Here is a 12857-nt window from a genome sequence, read left to right as displayed (position 1 = left end):
GAAAGCGCGAGCCAATCTTTGCCAGCTCCCTGAATCACCAACATAACCGCGCTGGAAACACAGAGATTTAAAACAGGTTTAAGAAATTCACCCCTGTGCAGAGAGCCATGCATCATTTACTTTGCACTTAAGCAGTGGCAGAAGCCTTGGGTTGATCATCTTTACCGGGGTGAATTTCATCGTGTGCACGCATAGTTAATTCCCAGAGCTAAATTCAACCCTGGTGTAACCGGTGCAACTCTGCTGAACTCAATACAGCAGAATTCAGCCCTGCAGCTGTTATGGTTGTATCAATAGACTGCCCTGGGGACAGACCTGCAAGTGGCTCTTTGATGCGTCTCCTGCGGCAATTTGCAGCATGTGATATTAAACCAGTGTGTGATTTAATTATTAACCAATCAGGATGCTTTTACTAGGTTAACACCCAGTTGTAGAATAGTTGGTAAGTCATTTTGCTGTGACAATTTAAATATGTTCTAGATAGTCGATGAAACAATGAACTCACACGACTGTGGCCCTTTTGGGTAACGTTAGTCACTCATTTGGCTCCTGAAACACTGAGGTCCGAGCATCACCGTCTTAAAATGTCGCTTTCACAGTGTGGGATGAGAGCAGGATGCTGCCATTAGAGTGACAGATTGTGTGTGTGTACCCCTTTGAAAGAACCCAAACAAGACTGGATTTCTAGGTGTTCTAGCAGAGGTCCCAATAGACACATCAGGCATTCGAGTGAAATGAAACGGCCTTGGTAGATCAGAATAGAGACTGGAATAGTTTAATTCGAGGATGCCTCTGAGAAATTACAGTTTTTAGAAACGAAAATGTTCCAGAGCTCAAACTTCCGATTGCCCGAAAACATCACAGCAATTTAGATTTTAAGAGCAAAGCCAGAAAGTGTTTGGGGGGAGGAGGGGAAATCTATGCAATATTTAGTAACCAAGCCTAGCAAAGGAGACCAACGCCTCAAATCTTTCACCAGCGTTTAAAAGCTGACCAAACCCTGAAGTCCCAACTCATTAAATGCTCCCACAGGTATTAAAGGGCTGCAGAATTGAGGCTATAGAGCGAGATTTCCCCCTCTTTGTACATCTCCTGCCCCAGGTCACCTCTACATATCCTACCCACAATCTAAAATGGCTTGTTTCTCCTCCCTCCCGCCCCCGCCACCAGATTGCACTGCAAGCCAATCCCCACCACCCCCCCAAGTCTTTTTCTTATATAAATGTCTTTCCAGTTACAGTATCTCACTAGCAATTCTAGCTAGAGTTTCCAAGGCCAGATAGGGGATTATTTAACCAGCTCTGAAAATCTCATCCTTTGGTTCTACGCATGTGCGAGCTACATTCTCTAAGATCAATCATTTTCATTCATTGCCTACCTGTTTTTAAACCCTCTAAAACCCGGATTCCAATCTCCGCTATGTTTGCTGTAAATCCAGCCGAGCCCCACCGAGTTACCCTGAATTTACTACAGCGCAACTGCAAGAGAGACTCTGGGTCCCCCCTCTTCCCCAAGTTTATTTTTGTCCTGGCTGTCCATTCTCATCCATTCACCCACACCCCACCTGGTCACCATGAAAACAAAAACAAAGAACTACTGCAAGTATTTCAGGGCCTGATTTTCAGAGAGGGAGAGGACACGTCAGCACTTATTCTTGGAGGAAGCGTGTGTGGTGTGTGTGCGCACGTGTGTGTGCACGCACACTTAGGGTGGGTGGGATATTGAACCCCAGGGAACTGAACCATTAATGCACGCACAAGGGCATGTATGTTTGATGGATCTTGCATGCCAGCTGGTGTGTGCGCATACATGCCCGGCTTGACAAAGCCCTGGCTGGGATGATTTAGTCGGGGTTGGCCCTGCTTTGAGCAGGGGATGGGACTAGATGACCTCCTGAGGTCCCTTCCAACCCTAATCGTCTATGCTTCTATGCGCTCTCAGTCTACATCATTCGCCTTTACAGAATGGTCCAAAATTGCTTTGCCTAACACCATTCACAGTGTGCCTGTCCGTTTTGGGCACTTTCAAATTAGAAGAGTCGGCTTTTGTTTCACCTTTTGCTTCAGTTGAACATCAGTGATGTATATTCGATCTCCGGATCCGCACCCTGCCAGATGCTGCACAATAAACACAAGTAAAAGGTAGAGGGCTGTACTGCATGAATAAAACCAAATGAAATTAACATCTGTGATATTTACAACTCCTTTTTAGACCAAAGATCTATTGATCTCGACATTTTACGGTACACCATTTTGCACGGGCCATGTTAAACCTTTTCCTTCCTGACCTAGCATGGGTAGAGCAGGGGGACGATGAATCAGGACTCCTGGGTCCGTCGCTGACTACGTGACCCTGGGCATGTTCGAAGATAGTACAATGAAGTCATTTATATTGACAGAAGTCGCTGAACTCCCATGCCTCAGTTTCTTCAATTGTAAAATAAGGATGTAGCCTAAGCCTCACTTTGATCATCAATTGATGCCTGTTTGAAGCCGCACCAAGGCTAAGGAGAAAAACAGTCTATCAGACAGCCTTCAGCAACAGCAAGTAGGTCATTAGCTATGCAGAGCAGCTTCTACGTTACGACCAGACCAGAAGCTGTCAAGGAGCATTTGGAAACAGTGAAGAGAAAGATGCTGAGAAGAGACAGACACTAAAAGGGAAGAAGGCTGGGGGCGGGACGGGGAAGAAATAAAGTGACTTCACAAGAGCGTCGGCTGCAGAACATCAGTGCCCAGTGGAACACTCGCCCACTAGATGGAACACTTACCAAGACAGCTGTAATTCAGCCATCTCCTGTTGAGCAATAAAAATCACAGGGAAACAGACTGAGTGGTTGGTACAAGAAAAAAAGCCCAGAAACTTAATTAGAGCCAGCTGATTGTAAGCAGTCCCAGTAAATAGGAGAAAAGCAGATGCCCTTGGATTACTTATCAATGTATTCATTAGCCACAGAGAGAAAGAAATTTGTTACAGCTGTCAACCGTTTCCTTGTTGTCACCACCATTAAAAGGTTCTGTACAAGGAGCTTAGCTTAGTGTATAGAGCATAGGATTAGGGCTTACGAAACTTCAGTTCCATTCCTGGCTCAACCACTGGTCTGCTGGGTGACCTTGGGCCTGGCACTGCACCTCTGTGCCTCAGTTTCCCAATATGTAAAAACAGGGATAATCCACTCAAGTGCTTTTGAGTTCCACTGACAGTACATAGCTCATCACCTCCCCTCTTTTCTCTGTTGCCTTTTACTCCTGAGTGTTGGAATAATTCTAGATCTCTAAACTGCCTGTGTGATTGAATTACTCCATTTTGTGTAGCTAGGAGACTGATGCCTCGGTTTTCTTTACCTTTACATGTCTAAGGTCTCTGCACAGAGGAAGTTAACAGCCCATTTGACCAGAGAAACACAAGCTGTGCCCTTTTCTGGAGACCTACTTTTGTTCAGTCTTACTGTCTTTGAGCTAACAGAAAAGTTAGAGCAAAATATATATTGTTAGTTTGGACTTTGTGCATAGGAACAGTTATAGGAAGAGATATTGGAAAGGTTTACAAAGATACCTAGGGTTACTTGGTCCTGCCTCAGTGCAAGGGGCTGGACTTGACTTCTCAAGCCCAACATTTGTAGAATTCTATAAAATTAGGTTTTCCCCCTTAAATTCTTGTTCTACTTCCAAAAACCAGCAAATTACTTAAAAGAGAAATATTTGAGGAAACGAGATTTTACAGCACATTGAGTATGAATTCTGTTAGCATACTAGAATCCTGATTTTATGGACACCAGTCTTACAAATGACCACTTATACAAGCCATTTCCCCCCCGCCGGGAGCGGAAGTAGGGGAAAACGATAATTACAGTGATGTTGACGAGGAACAAGTCACCATTCCTTCACAATACCGAGGCACTAATGGCAACAGAAAGAGCTTTGCAGCAGTTTGAAGGACAAGCAAGCAAGCAAAGCAATGCACCATACTGCAATTTATGCACTGTACCAGCTGTAACTGAGATGTCCAATTTTACAAATTTTGATTTTATGAACTGATGAGTTCATAAAATAGGAGATATACTGTAATTGGTTTGGGCTAACACTGTATAAGCCAAAAATAGAAACCGATTCTGCCCTAGAGAACTTAAGATGTGTCTACATGGCAATTAAACACCCGCAGCTGGCAGCTGACTCGGGCTCAGGCTGTGGAGCAGTAAAATTACTGTGTAAACGTCCAGGTTCAGACTGGAGCCTGGGCTCTGAGACCCTGCCCTCTCATGTATCCTTACGGGCTAAGAGTTGCTCAACACGCAGTTTGTGCATGCTTCTGAAAGTGATTCGGTTAAATCAGTACCACCTGCCTCGTTTGGAGACTCTTAAAACAGCGTTCAACCAGTTTTAACACGTTAAGCTTTATGGCCCGTCTACACAGGTAAGTTTTTTTTCCCAGCAGAACTTAAAGGTGTAAATTTAAGCCCATACAGTTTGACCGTTGTAACCACCACTATGCTGACACGCTTATTCTGGTGTAAGATGACTTGCCGCCCTCTCCAGACCCTGGGCTAATGTCAGTTAGGAAGGGGATTAAGGTTATTCCAAAAGCCATTCGTAGAATCTTAGAAATGTAGGACTGGAAAGGACAAGAAGTTTTTCCCCTAACATTAGTTGACTCATTAGTTAGTGATCTGCTATAACTCCCAGATCTTTTTCTGCAGTACTCTTCCCCAGGCAGTCATTCTCATTTTGTATTTGTGCAATTCTTGTACTTTAATTCAAATCTGCGTAAAAAAAAGAAGCAGGTAAACTAGTGTATATTGCTCATGCGAGTGCGAGGGTTTGAAGACTTGAAACCATGGCCTTGCATGCACGCTCACTGAAGTTAAGGACATGTTCATCTCAGAGTAGAATGTGGCTCTTCACCTTACCCATTACAGAATTGCCCCCGACCACCGCAGCTGGAGGGAAATGTTTCATCAGAACGCTTTGCTGTCAGAAAATGCCAATGCGTCAAAAGCAAAGCTGGTCAATTTGAATCAATTGCCACGTAGAAGAAAAGCGATACAAGTGATGTCATCACAACGATGGGTTTCAATATTTTGATTTTTTGGAATGACTGTTTCTAAAAAATTTTTGTATATAAAAAAGAAGTTTCAAAGCAGTCAGATCAGAATGAAACAGTCTGATTTTATCAAAACCATGGGCTTTGATTGACCAAAAGCCAAGGTTTTTTTTTTCTCTCCTATAAATTAATTGTGAGGAGGAATTTTGAAACTTTTTCTCTTTCTTCCAGACCACACAAATATTTTCAACTCAGGCGATTCCTAGAAAAACTACCCACCCAGCAACACTAAACACAGTGTCTTATTGTGAGGGACTTCAGGGCTGTAGAAAAGTTGACCTGGGGAACAACTGACCAATATTTAAAAGTCCCCTATAGAGTGTTTTTCTTCTTCCCAACTGGTTTGTTGCACCCTTTCCACCGTGCAGAGTTGGTTTCCAGATTGCAGTGTAACAACAATGCTAACAGACTCTGAATACAAACACTTCCTTAACCATTGCTACAAGCAACAAACAATCTTCAGGTCTTGCATTGTCTATTGTGATACCAGAGGAATGGACGGTTGCTCTGGAAACCGTAGGCCAGCTCACAAAATGCGTCATTTACTTCTCCAGTAAATTTCCCTCTTGACCTGTAAATTAATGGAACCTTTGGATTATCCCTGGGCGCAGTCTCAATGCTCAAGGATGCAAGTCAGAGTGAGTACATCACGCCTTAAAAGGACTAGGGACGTAACCAGTCAAGATAGCATTCTATTCTATTCACGACTGATTCATTTAGTTCCTGAGCCAGTGTATCATTTATTTTCGTGAAACACTTTGCCTTAAAGAAACAAGCAATAGAAAGGCACCGTACGACATGACAACTTGGGCCAAAACAAAGCATCAAGGCTGCTATGCGTGGGCACCCCTCATCTCCTGAAATCATCCTAGTGATGATTTGTGAAGCATAATTCTATAGAAACACAATAACTTACATTCACTTCTTATTTTAGTATATTAAACGCACACCATATGTCAAAGACATGTCTCTTTGAGGAATAGAAAATAGAATATATGTCCCACTTGGCCAGGTTAGTATTACCAAGGCAACCTTGAATTTCGAACTACCTGGCTTTTGAGCAGTTATATTCTTAGCCTTAAGAAAAGTTTTTGTAGTTTAATTTCCCTGTTGTATAACTAGCCAATTATTGTTAAGAACCTAAAGCTATAGTCGTTTCCTTGCTTGCGTGATCAAAGACTAGACACATTTTGACTCTTCTTATCACTAAGAACTTTGTAGAGAATAATTTAAGATTCAAAACAAGGAAAGTCATAAGCCACTTTCCATTAATCAGGGCTCTGGGAAGGTGACTTTTAGCCCTAGATACATTTAGACACTCATGGTTTTGCGGCCACCAAGTTAACCCTTGAAACTTTAAATTTAACTTTCCATTTATACAAAAAATCCACCAAATTGCAGCAGTCCCTTCTCAGAACTGGGACTAGACCCTGGGATTCTAACCGCCCAGGCCCTGCTTCGTCATCGATATTGTTGTAACAACGTTACCCAGATCAACTGCTGTTCACACACAGCACTGCAGAATGTAAGAGCCTGTTATGAATTATGCGACTGTTGACTCTGATTGCGTGCACCACATCTTAAAAAACTGAAGGGACTCTGCTCTGATGGTCTGCATTGACCGCCACTGCAGAATGGCTGCTGGTGTTCTTTGCCAGCAGCAGCCATTCTGCAGTGGGGGTCAATGCGGACCATCAGAGCAGACTTACACACTGTGCTCTCTCCCTAAAGAATTTAACCTCCTGGAAAGCAGAGAAGTTTGATTTTGAAAGCGTCTCTCTTGCTGCTCTCCAAAGCTTGGAGAGCAGTAAATTCTGTAAGAAGTGGTGGGCCTTTGTGAAGCAGCTTTTCATGTACGCTCCCTGGCTACGTATGCCCCTAGTTAGACTAGAAATATGGGTGTTCTGTCAGCAATGAGCGATGCCACAAGCAGGCAGATCTGTAAAAAAAACAAAAAACAAAAAAACCCAACAGGTTTTATTTGACATGCTGAGTGGCCCGTCACTGTGTTACTTGCAGAGAGTCTGATATTTATGGCCCCGGATACCAACCAGATCCTCTTTCTCCAGTTCCACTCGTCACATTACAGCAGGAAAAGCCATGGATAATGAGATTAGTAGCTAGTGCACAGTGAGTTACAGTGTCTATGAATGGCAGGGTGCTCAGAGAAGCGTGCAAAGAACAGGTCTGGGAATAATGAGGAGTCCAAAGGAATTCACCCCCCATCAAATTGCAGGCAATTTCTAAAATTAAAACTCTTGTTAACTGGAATGATCAGTGTGGAGAAAACAAGTCTGTTTGGTATCGATTAAAAGATTAAGAGAGCAGCGCGTGTGCGTCTGCCGACGGTCAGTATTAACCTGACTACAGAATAGCTGCTGGTCTGTGGCAGCAGAGTCTGTCCGGTCTTTAAAGATGCAGTGCAGGTAAGCAGAGTCGCAGAGCTACTTGCACATGGGGGGGGGGGGGTCTCCCAAACTAGCCTTTGCTTCCTGCAGAGCCAGCTGATGAAGTGGCAAGAGGATAAAAGCCAAGCCCTGCAACATGTGGTGTGGGCCAGCAGGCACATGGATTCAAGCTAAAACCAACAGGGGTCGTTTGACTTCTATATCTGGGCTTCTATTCAGCTGGTTGTGGTGTCTCTTCCCATACCTGAACTGTGCTCCACTTACTTTCCCTGTCACTGGTTTGCTTTTTACCCGCCAGGCTAAATGATCTCAAAGCGTCTTCCCATGTGTCAAACATGCACCACCTTGTGGCAAGAAGGGAAACTGCAGCATGGGTGGGGTTTTAATTATTTATTTTTTTACATAGACGTTAGCTACGGCAAGAGTATGTCACTTCTTACATGGCCTTCCTTATGGGGTATCTGATCACCTCCTTCACCGGGCCATATATTTACTCTTAATAGTCCTGCCAACCAGAGTAACTTCAGTGGCCTTCGTTTTGCGGTGGAGCAGGATCCGGGCCCCTAGAGCTTAACGCAATGCAAGTACTGCAGGCTCCTGCCCATGCAAGATGCAGCTTAGTAGCCACTGCACTAATTAGACTTTGCCTTTTCTATAGCCACTTCCATCAAAGGGCCTTAAAAGTCTTTGCAGGTATTGAGTCTCTCAGCATCCCGGGGGAGTCCCAGAACCATTTGACTGGTAACACAACCAAGGCACAGCTGGACTTGCTCAAAGCTCTACCATTGGGAACCAACCCCAGGAGACCCAGGGCCTTTGTGGATCAACTTAAAGGAGCATAGTCTACTTCTCAGGAGCATGTTAGGCTGGAGTGTCCCATAACTGGCTGAGATACACTGGAGGGTACGTGTCCAGATCGCTGAAGAAACAGAAGCGTGGAAAACCAAGAGGAAGCAGGGCTCATTTCTGGAAGTGGAGGTCAGGTAGGAGACCTTTGCAGCTGAAGAAAGGTGGATCAGGACTGGCCTGTGGATAATCACAGCAGCCTGTCCTCCATACATGTGCCATGCCACTGAGTGAATGCTTCGAAGCGGGACAGGAGTGGCCTTGCACGTGAAAATTCCAGAGGCTCTTCAGAAAAGTTATAATCATGATGGCCATCTCCTTAACCTCCCTGCCACCCCAGCCCTTCCCCTTGACTCACTTGCCCCGCCCTCCCTCCGAGAAGATCCATATGCAAGAGCAGGCACAGCTTGCCCAAAGCCAGAGTATCAGGATTCAGTCCCATGTAAACCTGAGGTGCCCCCAGTATTAGCTAAATAGGTCCACAGCTGTTGGGTTTTGTAGATCCTAGAAGCCCAGGCTGGGATTTTAAGGGAGCCCTAAAAGAATTAGGTGCCCAGTTGCCCTTGGACTTCAATAGGCACCTAAATCTTGGGCTTCTTGAAATATCCCAACCCAGGTATGTTTGCTTCAGCACATGGGCTTCCTTTCCCCTTGCGTCCCACGCTCCTCTCTGCAAGAAGGGTCTTGGCACAGAGGACAAGGAAGCGAGGAGAAACAGCCAGGGCTGCAACATCTCAAGTTGTCATGCAGGCTCTCAGAGACGGAGATTTCAAAATCCACTTGGAACGAACACTGGGAAGTTTCCGGAAGCAGGGAGATGAGGCGCTTGACCTTAGCAGCTGGTCCAGAGATCTTTTCTCAAGGAGCTACATCAGAACCAGGTTTCCTTTGAAACAGTCATTACAGGCAGACGGATAGTAACACATTAGAAGCTATTAAAGCAGTTATCGAATCCCAGGGTTGTGTTTAAACTGAGTCATTACCAATGTTGTACCAAGAATCCCACTCAGAAGAGCGAATATTTTCCCTCTTCAGCAAAAAGAAAAAAGTTCAATTATGAGACCTGGTCTAGCCCACACAAACCAAGAGTGGGGGAGTGAGTTCTTTTCTCTGCTCTCACAACCAGCCCTGGCTCCAGTCCCAGCACCGCTGCTGATTTACTGTATAACCTTCAGCAAGCCACTTAGGATAAATGAGGCATAGATGGGGAAACTGAGGCACAGGTTAAGGCCCAGATCCTCAAAGGTATCTATCCTCCTAAATTCCATTGAAATCATTGGAGGTTAGGTGCCTTTTCAAGGACTGGGGCTTAATTGGTGCCTCGGTTTCCCCATCTATACCTCTTTTACCCTGTTTGCAAAGTGGGATAAACACTTCCCTGAGGGGGCATGGAACAGCATTAATGTCACACTACCGGTCAGTACTCAGCCAGAGCTGGGGAAGCTAATGATCCAACCAGCGGACCAAATTCAGTGATGAATCCTGGTCACGTACCACCACGCTGTGCATACGCTAAGACCACCACTTCCCAGACTCATATTGGTCTTGAGAGGCATATTTAATTAATGTTAGGGAAGCACTCGGATCCTCAGGTGGAAGGAGCTTTAGAAATTCAAAGGGTCAATAATTATGCTAAAAAAAAGTTAAAACAGGATAAGAACAGCCATACTGGGTCAGACCAAAGGTCCATCTAGCCCAGTGTTCTCAACAGTGGCCCTGGCCCTTGGGGTTTTTCATAGATTCATAGATATTTAGGTTAGAAGGGACCATTATGATCATCTAGTCTGACCTCCTGCACAACGCAGGCCACAGAATTTCACCCACCACTCCTACAAAAAAAAACCTCACACCTATATCTGTGCTATTGAAATCCTCAAATCGTAGTTTAAAGACTTCAAGGAGCAGAGAATCCTCCAGCAAGTGACCCGTGTCCCATGCTACAGAGGAAGGCGAAAAACCTCCAGGGCCTCTTCCAATCTGCCCTGGAGGAAAATTCCTTCCCGACCCCAAATATGGCGATCAGCTAAACCCTGAGCATATGGGCAAGATTCATCAGCCAGATACTACAGCAGGGGTTCCTGCTGTCTTCTTGGATTCTCCATTGATATGGATCAGTTTGAGCACGTTCCCTAACTACCCCAGACCAGACAGTAACACAAACTCCTCAAGCCTCCCAGTTCTGCCCCAAGAGCAGATTTAATCCCTTTTCCACCCCCTTGGGCAGCAATGCAAAGTAGAGAGGGAAACTGAGGCCCGAAAAATATTACAAACCATTCCCACGTTGTCACACCTCAGGCGCTCCAACTGGGACGTTCGGACCTTGGGTTGCAAGCGCTTCAGAGAGGATTTTACCCTGTCTGTCACCAGAGCCACATGCTCACATAAAGGTGCGACGGGAAGAACAGCCTGCAAACCAGACACTGCTCTGTCCAGCCCACCAACCACCAGGCCTGCCGGCCTGAAGCCAACAGAGTTGCAGGGAAATATTCCCTTGGGGTCAGAACATTCCAGAAGGAAAGAAACCCCCACTGCCTGAATCACAGAGAGACACGAGAGCCCCTTGAAAATACACCACAGGCTTGTGCCCCCAGGCAGCCTGGAGTTACAGGAAACCTCCCCAGCGAACGCCAAAAGCCGGGCTCCTCCATGAAGTTCCCAGCCCCTTCTATCCTCCTCCACTGCCCCACGATACCCCACTGCCACCCACAGGCTTCCAGCCCGGAGGCAGAATCGAGAACAGCGTCAACGGGGCTCCTCAGAGCCAGCCCAGCCCCATCTCCCCCAGTCCGTAAACAAAACCACCCCTACCTGCTGCCCTCGCATGGGCCAGAGGGAGGATCCCGCCACCCGCTTTGCCCTCAGAGCTCCTGTTAGCTGGGCCAGTTCTCTCCCCCAACTGCCTTTCCCCTCGCTGATTGCACGGGGCGCCCCACCTGCGCTCAGCCCCATCCTACGCGGGCCTGGGTTGCTGAGCAATGCTCCCAGCTGCTGCCAGTTCCCTAATCAGGGGCCCCGGCTTTAACCCTCTCCTTGCCAGTCACTAGACAGGGTCCAAATGCAACCAACCCCCACTGTCATGTGGCTCTCTCTCCCTCTGGCGGCTACACCACCCATAGGGTTTATGTGTCTACTACTCTCTGCAAGTTAATGGCCCCGGACACGGAATTAAGTTAGGCACCTAATTCCCACTGAAAGTCACAGGGATTTAGGCACCCAACTCACTTAGGCACTTTTGAAAGTCCCACTACACGCCCCTATACCTTTGTAAAGCTGGACTTTGGTCCTTTAGCTCAGGTGGTTGAGACTTTTTAGCGCCAAAGATCCTGGTTTCAGTCCCCACAGATGCCCCAGCAAGGGGCCGGGATGCCAGACAATTTGAGAAAACATCTTTTGTGTGTGGATGCAAGGCCAGTCATCACAAAAAAATTCAGGTTAATCAGAACCAACCTCCCAGCCTAGACAAGCCCTTAGCCACAAACCCACACTTCAGAGGAACATGTGAGGGTCCCCACAATGGATAATTAGGGAATAACCAGCCCCTTGGGGGTATTTCTTCCTAACCCCTCAGTTCAGGGCTCCCTTATTCCCTGAAGCAGGAGGATGTATATCCCTACTTTTTACGCTGCCTGACATACCACAATGGTCTTCTCTGTGTAAATGCCTAATCCTTTTTTGAACCCTACTAAGCCTTGACATCAATATTGTTATCTAGTAGCGGGGAGTTCCACATGCATTATGTAAACAAGTACATATGATTGCATCTGTTTCAAATGCATTGCCTTTCAGTTTGAGCGTCCTCTCTTGCAATGAGACAGGGGAAATAGGAACACCCCAATCCACCTTCTCTATCTTATTCATTATTCAGTGTATCGCCATCGTGTCTCTTCCTCTTTGTCTCCTCTCTGTACTAAACAGCACCTGTCTTTCCAATCGCTCCCACATGGAAGTCTTTGTGGGTTTCTAACCAGTTACTCAGTTTGAGCTGGGTGACTCGGTAAACACAGGGTGAAATTCTCTGTTGGTGTAACTCTTCTGAAGCCAAAGACATTACACCAGCAGAGAATTTGGCTCACCATTTCTGGTTATATTTCCTTCCCTCCAGCCAGTAATCTGCAAGCTGAGAAGAGACGTTTACACTGTCATATTCCAGAACTCCAGTTTCCTATAGAGTTTTGCCTGATATTCTAATTAGCCACAATGTTTATCACCTGCTGCATCAGACACGGTTCCAAGAAGTTCTTTGCATCCAGGGTGCGGCTCCCAAACAAAGATTCAATGCAGGCCCAAATAGCCCAATCCAAATTTTCACCTCAGCCCCTTCTTAATAATTGCGTCACCTTGTTTTCTCTCTGCTATGCAGCCCCCTGCCAGCACTAGATAGGCTAGGGAAGAGATCTGCAGCCCAAGCATCAAAATTAGTTTATGCATGGAGTAAATAAGATGCATGCGACATTCGAACAGCTGGATGTTCATGAAGGAACTGGCTCTTTAAACAATCTCCAG

At 45.9% G+C, this 12857-nt stretch overlaps 1 long non-coding RNA gene across 1 annotated transcript in view; it reads right to left on the bottom strand.

The window, feature by feature from the left end:
- Window positions 1-11347, bottom strand: part of LOC122463863 — a 171412-nt gene extending 160065 nt beyond the window's left edge. Inside the window, exon 1 of the long non-coding RNA XR_006287524.1 lies at window positions 11163-11347. This is a non-coding gene — a long non-coding RNA (uncharacterized LOC122463863). The remainder of the gene's footprint in view (window positions 1-11162) is intronic.
- Between the last annotated feature and the right edge of the window lie 1510 nt (window positions 11348-12857).

Source organism: Chelonia mydas, chromosome 26, assembly GCF_015237465.2.
Source record: "Chelonia mydas isolate rCheMyd1 chromosome 26, rCheMyd1.pri.v2, whole genome shotgun sequence".
In the NCBI taxonomy this organism is placed as follows: Eukaryota; Metazoa; Chordata; order Testudines; family Cheloniidae; genus Chelonia; species Chelonia mydas.
Note: the sequence above shows the minus strand (reverse complement) of the source record. Positions and strands in the feature narration are given on the sequence as shown.